Source organism: Sphaeramia orbicularis, chromosome 5, assembly GCF_902148855.1.
Source record: "Sphaeramia orbicularis chromosome 5, fSphaOr1.1, whole genome shotgun sequence".
NCBI lineage: Eukaryota > Metazoa > Chordata > Actinopteri > Kurtiformes > Apogonidae > Sphaeramia > Sphaeramia orbicularis.
This window is the reverse complement of record NC_043961.1, coordinates 41,389,199-41,401,246: the sequence shown is the minus strand read 5'-3', so window position 1 is coordinate 41,401,246 and position 12,048 is coordinate 41,389,199. Positions and strand designations below refer to the sequence as shown.

The window sequence follows — 12,048 nt, the reverse complement described above, 5'->3', positions numbered from 1 at the left end:
TTAAGGGGGAGGGCTGTTTGGCCCTCAAAATGGAGAGTTTTCAGGACCACACTACAAATGGAGGGATATGAGAAATCTCCCATAATTCAGTTTGAATCATCAGCAAGATGGAGGTAAACACAGCCAAAAGTGTAGCAGTGTGATAAAAGAAACACAAATGTATGTATTTTCTTCGTAAACAACTTAATCATTTGATCGACCATTTAATGTCGTTTCAATGTGTTATAGATATTTATGTCATTTCTGCGGTTTGCTGTTGATAACCACAAAAAGATGCCCAAAGCCAGAGACAGTTACAGCTGCTGATGGCATGGTGAATTCTTCTGGAAACATAGTTGTTGCATCTGTTTATAGCGGCATCGATGACTGCTGATGATGAAACAGGTCTCGAAGGGTTGTCTCATTTCATAGTGGAATATTTCAACCCCTACCCCTTGCAACTCCATTTGAAGGGGTAGGGGTAAGGGGTGGGGCCAAGGTGTGAATTGGGATTGGGCCTATCGAGTCATGTAGAGACATTTATAATCTACTAAATTATGAGCTGACTAAATTAATCTTGAATTGACACCAACATTTACCTGACAGAAATGATAAAAGACAGTAAACTCTTAACAAATGAGTAAGGCTAAGTTCAGACAGCAGGTCTTAATGCACAATTAGGATTTTTTGGTGAAATCTGATATTTTTCTGTGCTTGTTCATATTACACATTAAAGGTGACTTCTATCAGGTTTGAGTATGATCTGAATGCTATCCTCAAGTGACCCGCATGCGCAAAAGAGGTCCTGATGTAATATGTGACCATGCAGGCATGCGCTGTGTTTACAGAAGTAAATATGTTTTTCCCTCCTCTTCCTGGGACGCAGAACTGTGACGTTTGTCGCATTTCCATGATGCAAAGGTCGGATAAATGCGACCTGGCTGTTCAGACAGAAGTCGCATTGCAAGATATCAGATACTGGATTTAGGACCACATATGAAAGTGGCCTGAGTTGGATTTTAACTAATTGGATTTGTGCTGTTCAAACTGTCTTTAACAGATCAGATACAGGTCACATATGGGCAAAAAAATGGATTTGGCCCACATTTGCCTGCAGTCTGAACGAAGCCTTGATGTGCCAAAAAAGAGAAAAAAATAGTTTTAACTTGTGTTGAGTTTTAATAAGGTGAGTGTAAAACTTGACTCACAGTGAACTGTTCATTGTGGAGTGACTGTAGTCCAGGGATGTCAAACTTATTTTATTTCAGGGGCCACATTCAGCCCAATTTGATCTCCAGTGGGCCGAACCATTAGAATAATATAAAACCTATCAGTAATGACAGCTCCAAGTTTTTCTCTCTGTTTCATTGTAATAAAAAATATTAAATGGAGGAAAATGTTTACCTTTACAAACTTTCCAAACAAAAAAGATGTAAATACTTGAAAAAACAAAACAAAAATGTCCTCAGAAAAATAGGTGAAATTTTAACAATAATGTGCTTGAACTTATCCTTTATTGGTCTGCATGTGGAACCTGAACATCTGTGATTGTTAATATCAGTCTAACTTTTGCACTTTGCAAATTCATGCTATGAGCCAGAGTGGAACCTTTGGAGGGCCGTTTTTGGCCCGCGGGCCACTTGTTTAAGACCTGTGCTGTAGTCAGTGTGGACAGGACCAAACTCTACCTTAATGGAACACAGACAAATTCTGATGTCTACTGAAGTGGACTCATCACATTCTGAGCTGGAGACTTTTTCTTCTGAATCTTTTTATTTATTTTAACACTTTCATGCATGGCATCCACATTTATGGACACATAGTTTAAACTCACTTTCCAAAAGGTTATAAAGGCAATATTCTCCAAACCACGTGGGGGCAGTCGCTATAGAAACTAAGCAATACAATGGGGAAAAAAGTATGATCTTAGTTTTAGAACTTGGACTGCTCCGTGATCTCTCAAAGTTCAGAGAGGTGCCAGTGATGGCCATGTGCTGAATGCTCCAGGAACATCTGTAAAAAAAAGTATCTTCTATGCAAGAAGGCTGAGCCAGGTGAAAAAAATATTAGTGTGTAGAGGAAAGTGTGTTGACCAAATATCTGAAATGAAATTTGATGAAAAATATAGCCTGTACACCCTGAAAAACAACTGTCTATGCATGTGGATGCCATGCATCAAAGGGCTTACATAAATATACAACAAATAAAAGTCTAAAATCCTCATTCAGGTATCTTTATATGTCTCATAAATGTTAATATCTTTGTGTGTAAAGCAATGATCTTTCAACAATTCAAACCAAACCAGCAGGTGTCATCATCACAGCTCTATGCTACTGGACTCCTCTGATGCATCAGGTATTCAGACCACCAGGAGGATTCTCCCTCTAAACATATCAAATCAGTTTTTCTCTCTTGTATGTGTTTGTACATCCGATGAAGACATTAAACTCTAATAATGCTGCATTTTTTTCTATTTAGGCTATTCATTGATTTTAACATTTTTACCCCTTTTGTTGCATGGTGTCCACATATGTGGACTTAAATGTCTTCAATTCAACTTTAGTCTAATTTTGAGTAATAAAATCAGTCTAAAAAAAGTCTAGATACTTTTTTTCATAATTCCTGTATGTATGTGTTTTTGAATCTCTGTGTCTGACAGTGTGTGTTCTATTGTGTGTTCTTACTGTGTGTCTTGTGACATGTTGTGGTGCTGTAGGTGTCTAAGCCTGTGAACGGGGGGGATGTGAGGGAGAACCTGATGATTCACAGTGACGCCACAACCTCCATGTCCCTGTCCATCGAAGTAAGAGTCTGTGCCATGTTGTACAATGGGAAACCAGGGGATATCATCCAGTCTGAGGTGAAGGACGCAACACTGCTACCAGGAACAGGTCAATATTCAAACACATCCATTTCACAGGAAACTCAGGCAGATTCATTTAACAAAATAAAAGAAAAAAGGAAAGGACAAAAAAACCCAAAACATTTATGGTGTTATGTTAAAGATAAGTATAGGCTTTATGTCAAGTTCTTTTTATATGTGTGACATGTGAAGTGAAATGAGTAAAGTACAAGAGATCAACAGAAGACTTAATTATGTATATGCAGGATTCATGATGCATTAAAAATTTTATGAAATAATGCCGTTTAACAAGACATGATTTCTAAGATCAAACAGATGTGTTCACTCTTCTCCCTTCATAATCTGTACATGTAGTTCTCTCAGTTACTAGAAGTTTAGATGTATTACCTGAGGTTACACTGAATTTAACATTTGACCTCAGTTGGTTTTTGTGCTACAGCTGAAAAACATCAAAGCAAATCTGAGAATTCACCCACAAATGGGTAATGTTGACTTTTGGCCTATCGGATAAGAAATGTATCACATCATTATATTTAAGGCAAGGCAAGGCAAGTTTATTTGTATAGCACATTTCAGCAACAAGGCAATTCAAGGTGCTTCACACAGGACATTGAAATAAAAGAAACAAAAAGAAACACAAAGAAACACATTTAAAACATAAAAGAAACATGTAAAAGGTGATTAAAAACAGCGAGTAATACAACACAAAATAAAAAAAAAAAATAGAATAAAATAAAAATACACATATTAAAGAGTTGCTGTGCAGAATTTCAAAGAGAATATAAAGTTTAAAAAGTCAAAAGCCTTTTAGTCAAAGGCAGCAGTGAACAGGTGAGTCTTTAACCTTGACTTAAAAGAACTCAGTCTCTCAGCAGACCTGATTTGAGTGAAACTTCCTGTAATTACTGTTTAAAGTCTTACGTTATGACCAAAAACTTTTTATTTGAGAGTTAAAGTGACTGAAGTGTTTCACCTGCTTAATCAAATGTTCATCCTTTTATGCAAATGACACAAGCACACAGAGAACCCAAACGCAGCACCACAGGGTTAAGTCTTTTGGCTAATTTATTTATAAGCAAACAAGATTCAGACAAGGGAGAGACGATCGGCTGGTCAGGGTAGGCAGGGGTTGAGAACCGGGAAATCCAGACGAGTCCAATGGGGGCAGGCTGAGCCGTGGTCGGTGGTCAGAAGGAGGGTCGGTGTCCGGGGCTGAGACGAACAGGCTTGGTTGAACGAAGGCGGGTCGGTACTGAGGGCTGAGGACAGGCAGGCGTAGTTGGATGAGCAGGGTTCAGGATTCCAGACAGGCGGGTCAGGTCGAGGCAGAACAGGTTCAGGAACGGAGATTCAGACTGGGTACGCTGGATAGTAACACTGGGTTAACAATCTGGCGACATACACATGTAGAGGGAGAGGTTAAATAGGCCCAGGCCTAATGTCGGCAGCTGGGAACAACAGGTGAACAGAGTTGAGTAATTAGGGGAAAGGTCAGAGGGAAGAGGAGATGAGAGAGAGAGAGAGAGAGAGAGAGAGAGAGAGAGAGCAGAGCAAAGCCGGTAGAGATGTGACAGCAAAAGAGATTTTCAATCACAACTAGAAGCACTTGGAGAGCGCAGACCTCCACCAAGGCTGATCAGTGGCCCCCCCCCGTGGGCCCCCCCCACCCCCGATCACCACCAAAATTTAATCATTTCTTCCTTATCCCACTTCCAATAAACCCTGAAAATTTCATCCAAATCTGTCCATAACTTTTTGAGTTATGTTGCACACTAACGATCAGTGCCCCCCCACCCCCGATCACCACCAAAATTTAATCATTTCTTCCTTATCCCATTTCCAACAAACCCTGAAAATTTCATCCAAATCTGTCCATAACTTTTTGAGTTATGTTGCACACTAACAATCAGTGGGCCCCCCCCACTGTGGGCCCCCCCACCCCCGATCACCACCAAAATTTAATAATTTCTTCCTTATCCCATTTCCAACAAACCCTGAAAATTTCATCCAAATCTGTCCATAACTTTTTGAGTTATGTTGCACACTAACGGACAGACAAACAAACAAACAAACAAACAAAAAACAAACAGACAGACAAACAAACAAACCCTGGCAAAAACATAACCTCCTTGGCGGAGGCAACAAGTTTTTTCCTGGTTAAATAAAGGTTAATTTAAAAAAAACAACAACAAACAACTACTATAGTTATGAGATTCAGTGCACCAAATATTTATTTTCTACTTTCAGGTTTCTGCCTGCCTTGACCTTAGACCTTGAGTGACCTTAAAAGGTCAAGTGAATGTTAATTTTGGTCTTTGAATATGCCGTTGGACTACAGGACCCATGTTTTTTATCTGTCATTCACTGATTGCCATGTTAGGCAGACTTTTTTTTTTTTTCAGATCAGACTCTTCTTTCCTCTTCTTTATTTTCAGTTTAATAGCAGGTGCCACCCAGAATAAACTTTGGTCCAATTGGATTAGAGTTAATATGCCCTTGAATAAAAGCCCAGAACAGGCAAAACACACGCTGGCTCCAATGAGGAAACGTTTGTCATTAGTGTTTCTGGTGTAAATGAAGGCGTTATTGAGAACAGTTCACTCATGGTCAAATTCACTATGTGTCACTGAAGACAATCAACCCTGAAATATCTAATATAACACATATTTCAACGTAGAATTGTCTTTGAGCTTTGATACAAAACAAGGAAACATGATTCCTCCAGTGTTTCCAACTCCTCAGTATTTAAAGTATCTATTGTTTGTCCTAAAAGTCATTAGAACATCTACACCTAAATGACATCCATAACTGTAAATGTTCATGTAATTGTGATAAACGATGTACAACAGAGGAATAACACTGTGTTAGAGACAAATATGAACAGAGAAAAATAAACAAAATGAACAAAAATAAATAAAGGAAATTACAAAATGCCCAACATAATCAACAAAATGAACAAAATCTGTCTATTGTTTGTTCTAAAAGTCACTACAAGCTAAATGACATCATCACCCAATTTGCATAATTGTAAATGCTCACGCAATTGTAATGAACAATGTAGGACAGAGGAATAACATTGTGTTAGAGACAAAAAGTATGAGAATAAAAACAGCCTAAATATGTTTAGAACTTCAAAGGAACTATAGGCTGTCAATTCTAATTTGTTTTTATGTCACATTTCCAACCATCCTCCTTTATCTTGGGGACCAGCTAAAGTGGCCCACAAGAAACACTCTGGACCAGTTACTGAGATTAGTTATTGATTTAGTGGTTTGTTAGTTGAGTTTTTCTCTTCATTTTCTTCAGTTTGGTTTTTAACCTTACGGTCCACTTAGAAGACGACAACAAGTCACAGTAAAACAGGAACATTTACAACCAGAACATTTGTAATTTTCAGTCGACACAAACAATCAAAATGGTCCAAAAAGAAACAATATTCAATTCATCGTAAGAATTTAACAGATTTGGAGCAAATTACTTAACTTACTTAAGGTTCACAATTTCTAAATGATGACTTTTTATCACAGGATTGTGAATTTATTTTCAAAATATTGGAACTTTAAACTCTTAAAAGTGCAACATTTTTTTCGTGTATACACACATATATATATATATATATATATATATATATATATATATATATATATATATATATACATATATTAAATGACGACTTTATTTTCCTAATATTATGGCTTGATTCTTGAAATATTACGACTTTATTCTCGTAGTGACAAGTGTTCTTATTTTTCCTATTTGGCCCTAATAAGCTGTCGTATGATTGACATAATCAAGAACTGTTTATAAAGCCTTTTTGAAATCTCAACATTTGGATTTTGGCCACTTTGGCTGTTGTCAGTGCTTATGGATAAAAGAGTGTGAGCTGAGGAAGAGCAGGGAGTGGAAGATAAACTTACTGAAAACACTGATCACATGAATCATCACTAGTCACTTTTCCATTAGACACATGCACAGAACTTTACCGATATTTACTAAATGTCGACAAAACAGAAGTGTGTGATGTCGGTTTTTCCATTAAATCACAAATGCAATGATTTGTTTATTTATTATCACAAGGTGTCACAAGAAGTCATTCCATAAACATGGCGACGAATATAAATATCACTATTACGAATTTATTTTCAAAATATTACGACTTTAATCTCATAAAAGTACATTATTTTCGTTAAATTGTGAGTTTTTTTAAACTATGACTTTATTCTCGTAATATTATGGCTTTATTCTTGAAGTATTATGACTTTATTCTTGTAGTGACAAGTGTTTTTATTTTTCCTATGTGGCCCTAATACGCTGTCATAAGAAGGAAAAGTTGCTGAATCTACCAACTAAAGTGCTCCATTGATGTTAATGTCTGTCTGTGTTTGTGTTCATTCCTGCTGCAGATCTGTCCATCCCTATCGTGGTGAAGTTCTCAGACTACTGGAAACCAATGCTAGATTATGACAATATGAAGATTTCAGCCTTCGTCTCAGACAAAAACAACCCAGATGAAACATTCTTGGCTGAGAGTGACGTGGTGTTAAAGGACCCTCCACTCAAAGTCACCGTCAGTAGAACCTCAACTCCAGGGATCTGTCACAGTTTTTACAGTTTTCACAGTTTTCACTGCAGGCGTCACTAAATGATAGTATAAGTGGCTTTGGATGGCAGTAATAATCTGGTCCTTGGTCCCCTAGGAGACATTCTTACATATTAGGGCCACATAGGAAAAATAAAATCACTTGTCACTATGAGAATAGAGTCGTAATAGTTTGAGAATAAAGCCATAATATTATGAGAACAAAGTTGTAGTTAAAAAAAAAAAAAACCTCATACTTTAATGAAAATGTCGTACTTTTATGAGATTAACATCATATTTTGAAAATAAATTGCAATAGTGCGATAAAAAAGTTATAATTTAGAAATTTTAAATACTCCAAATCCGTTTGGTTTTTACGACGAAACAAATCCAAGCGTGTGCAAACTCGCTTCATTGTCCTTAGACTAATGCTAATTTGTTGATGGTGGGCTAATTGAGGTTTTGCACAAACGTCACATGATCACGTGGTTTTCTGTTTACGCCGCCATATTGGTAGGCAAGCTTTCCTTGGATTGTACAACGTGTTAAACGATGGACCTGCCTAACTCCTGTGTGCCGTTTATTCTTTCACCAGTTATAAGTTAGGCAGAAAGACCACTCGGTTCCATTGGTGGCAGCGGTGGTTCTGCTCTGCCGACCGCTGTTTATAGTTATTACCGCGGTTAGCGTAGCTTCTCAGTATAGTTAGCCTGCGTGCCTGTGGCGCTTAGCGACGTGAAAAAAAAGAATTGTCATCATGTGGTACGGTGATGAAGACCTTTTTAAACCTACCAGGAGGGCTTCCCCTGGCCTATCACCCTATAGAGACCAAGTGATTGTGGATCTACCTGCTCCCTTTGAGTTTCCTCAGCTGGGTGAAGCAACTGGAAGTGGCAGTCGGAGCTACAGTGGGTGACACCGGTGAGTTCAGCGGGTAGCTGGTGAGAATTCTCCCCACCTGTCTGTGCAAATCTGCTTTTCTACTATGGGACAGCCTTCCCGATACGGTCAACTCGAATTATGCTGCCATGAAAGAAAAGATGGGATTGACTTTTGGACAGAGACAGTTAATGGACCGTTTTAGAGCTAACATATTGGCTCGTTCACGCGTTCTGGGGCAGAGCCTGGAGGTGTACGGCTGATGTGAGCCGGCTGGTAGCTGGTACTCGTGTTTTTGCCTCCGAGTTACGCGCACATCACTGTTGTTAGTAAACACTGAAACTCATCTATGGTGCCTTTATCACAAGCAGACATACTCACAAATAACAAAACACGCAAACACGAGTCCAAAGAAAAACACGCTAAAAAGCAACAGTTCTGAGTTTCTGGATCCAGATAGCGTGCCTACCAATATGGCAGTGTAAACAACAATCACATGACCAGTGACGTCAGCTGCAAGTCCTCAATAGGCTCAGTATTTGGCCGTGCGTAAACCCCAAATGAAAGTATAACCTCACAAAATGTTCCAAGTTCTCCATTATGCGATGAGTGAGTACGACTTTATTCTCGTAATTTATGATATTTTTCCCACCCCTTTTTAAATTACAATGTTATTCTTGTAATATTATGGCTTTATTCTCCAAATATGATGACATTGTTCTCATAATATTACAACTTTATTCTCATAAAATTACGGGTTTTATCTCAATATTTTACAGCTTTATTCTCATTGTGACAAGTGCTTTTATTTTCTTATGTGGTCCTAATATGCCGTTGTACATTTCCCAACTATATCAGCTTGGTTGTACACTAGATGGTCAACAGAACAGTCTACGATCCCCTGGATGTTCCTGTCTGGTCACCATCTGTATCACAAACTTAAACTAAACTAACCAAACTAACTCATTTTACTCTATGTGCAGACGTTGCACTTCTGTCTGCAGCAGAAACATACATCTATCCATTAGCCCAGGGGTGTCAAAGTCATTTCAGTTCAGGTTCCACATTCAGCCCAATATGATCTCAAATGGTCCGGCCCAGTAAAATAATAACAGTAAAAAAAATGTAAATTACATGATGAAAATGTTTACATCAACAAACTATCCTTTAAAAATGTAAATAGCATGCACAACCTGAAATTTCTTAAGAAAATTAAATGCGATTTTACCAGTATTATGCCTCAGATTTTTGTTTATATAGAATATATTCTTAACAGGGAGAATGTTATTAAAATTGTACTTAGGTCCCTTTAGACACTTCATGTTATTCATGATTGTTCAGGTTATTCACATTTTTAATGAAAGGTTAGTTTGTAAATGTAAACATTTTCATGTCATTACTTTTTTACACTAAAACAATGAGAAACATTTGGTGTTGGGATTATTTATAGGTTATTATGGTAGCATTTTACTGGTTCGATCTACCTGAGATCATATTGGTCTGTCATAGACCCCTGAACTAAAATGATTTATGACATCCATTGTTAATATCTTGTTAATATCTTCAGTGTAATGTTTGGATTTCACAAATTCATCCTGCCCACATGTTTGACACCCCTGCATTAGCCAATCAAATCTGTTTGTGTCGTTTTTTCTGTGTTGTTTTGCTCCTCTGGGTTACTTATACCTGCCATATCCAGCTTTTATTACCGTTTCAGATCAATATGGTAATGTTATGTGAGAATAACATGTTCAGTCCTGCATGTGTTAGATGTACATTTTGCCACAGGTTTCAGTCACATTAATAAAAATGAATCAACCACAAAACAACAGCAATATTAAATCTTACTAACCTCCCGAGACCCAGCAATGCATTTTTATCGTCTGTAGGGGAAAAGAGTTTCACAGTTTTACCAAAAAAAAACACACACACACAAAAAACAAACAAACACTGTCCACAGTAAATGACATTCCATGAAAAAATGTATATGAAAAAACTGTTGCATCATATTGTTTCCAATCAAGGCAATTATTTAATGTAAAAAAAAAAAAAATAATAATAAAAAGCCCAAACTTTTACATTCCTGGCTCTCAGGAGGTTAAACTGTAAACAGCCACATTAGTTTGACATTATTTCAGTCACTTTTTACTGACTGCACAGAAATATCTATCTATCTATCTATCTATCTATCTATCTATCTATCTATCTATCTATCTATCTATCTATCTATCTATCTATCTATCTGTCTGTCTGTCTGTCTGTCTGTCTGTCTGTCTGTCTGTCTGTCTGTCTGTCTCTGTCTGTCTGTCTGTCTGTCTCTCTCTCTCTCTCTCTTTCTCTCTCTCTCTCTCTCTCTCTCTCTCTCTCTCTCTCTCTCTATCTATCTGTCTGTCTTAAATATACTGTCTGTAGTTTGACTTTATTTGAATAACTGTGTGTTTTCCAGTTTTCCTCCAGTTTGATGCTGCATCAGGAAGGATATGTTGAAGTGTCTTTTGAAAACCCGGTCCGCGAGACACTGACGAAGTGCACCTTGACTCTGTCTGGAAGTGGACTGCTCAAAGTCCCTTCTGAAGTCCAGTGAGTGTGTGCTGTAGTATAATTGTTACATATCTACAAACTTTATGCCTTCTGTTGTTTGTTTGTCTGTTATATGTGTTATCTGTTCTGTTATTCATTCTGTTTTTTGTTTATTTGTTTGTTGTTGTACCTGTCATCTGTTCTGTTGTTCATTGTTTTGTTTGTTTGTTGTACGCCATCTGTTCTGTTGTTTGTTTGTTGCACATGTCATCTGTTCTGTTGTTTGTTGTTTGTATGTCATCTGTTCTGTTGTTTGTTTGTTTGTTGTATGTCATCTGCTCTGTTGTTCGTTGTTTGTTTGTTGTACATGTCATCTGTTCTGTCATTCATTCTGTTTGATTGTTTGTTTGTTTGTTGTACATGTAATCTGTTCTGTTGGTCACTGTTGTTTGTTTGTGTGTTTGTTGTCCATGTCATCTGTTCTGTTGTTCATTCTGTATGTATGCTGCCTCTTGACCAGGTTGTTATTGAAAATGAGAATCATTTCTCAACTTACCTGGTTAAATAAAGGTTAAATAAATGCATTAGGAAGCAAGCGAAGAACATGAGGAATATTTGTTTTTCAATAATTTATGAGCCTTTTTTTCTAATGTCCACAGACTTCCAAATCTGCAGCCGAATCACAGAATCCGGGTCACGTTTCCCCTTACTCCATACAAAGCTGGAAAGAAGACTCTAGTGGCTGACTTCGACTGCTCAGTGTTCAGAGATATCAAGAAAAGCCGCACAGTGGTTGTCAAATCATAAAAGCTGAGACCTTTTACTGTGAAACTAAATGCATTAAACTTTATGACATGTACAGAACCAGCCTCCCAGTCATATATGATGTCTAGTAATAATAATTTGTAGACAGAATATTTCTAATTTTGGCTATGTTACGCAGGTGAAAGAAAGCTGTTCTGCAGGCTTGGTTAATATGCGCTTTAATGGATAGATCTGGGTCAAATAGAACTCCTAGGCTTTTATTAGCGATGCAGACTTGAGAAGATGAGCCTACAGTACACATGTAAATATAAATGAATGTACAATGTTTATTTGAATATCTGTATGTGCCTAAGATGTGCATGTCAATGGAAAATTATAAAAAGCAATAAATAAATAATTATATATATTAAAAAAAACTAGCCATTTGAGTGTTTTAGTTTGCTTTGTTTTCAGTACATTGTTC

General features: G+C 37.4%; 1 pseudogene; it reads left to right on the top strand.

Moving 5' to 3' along the window:
* LOC115419587 (protein-glutamine gamma-glutamyltransferase 5-like) overlaps positions 1-11,991 on the top strand; it is a 73,152-nt pseudogene extending 61,161 nt beyond the window's left edge.
* Positions 11,992-12,048: the final 57 nt, after the last annotated feature.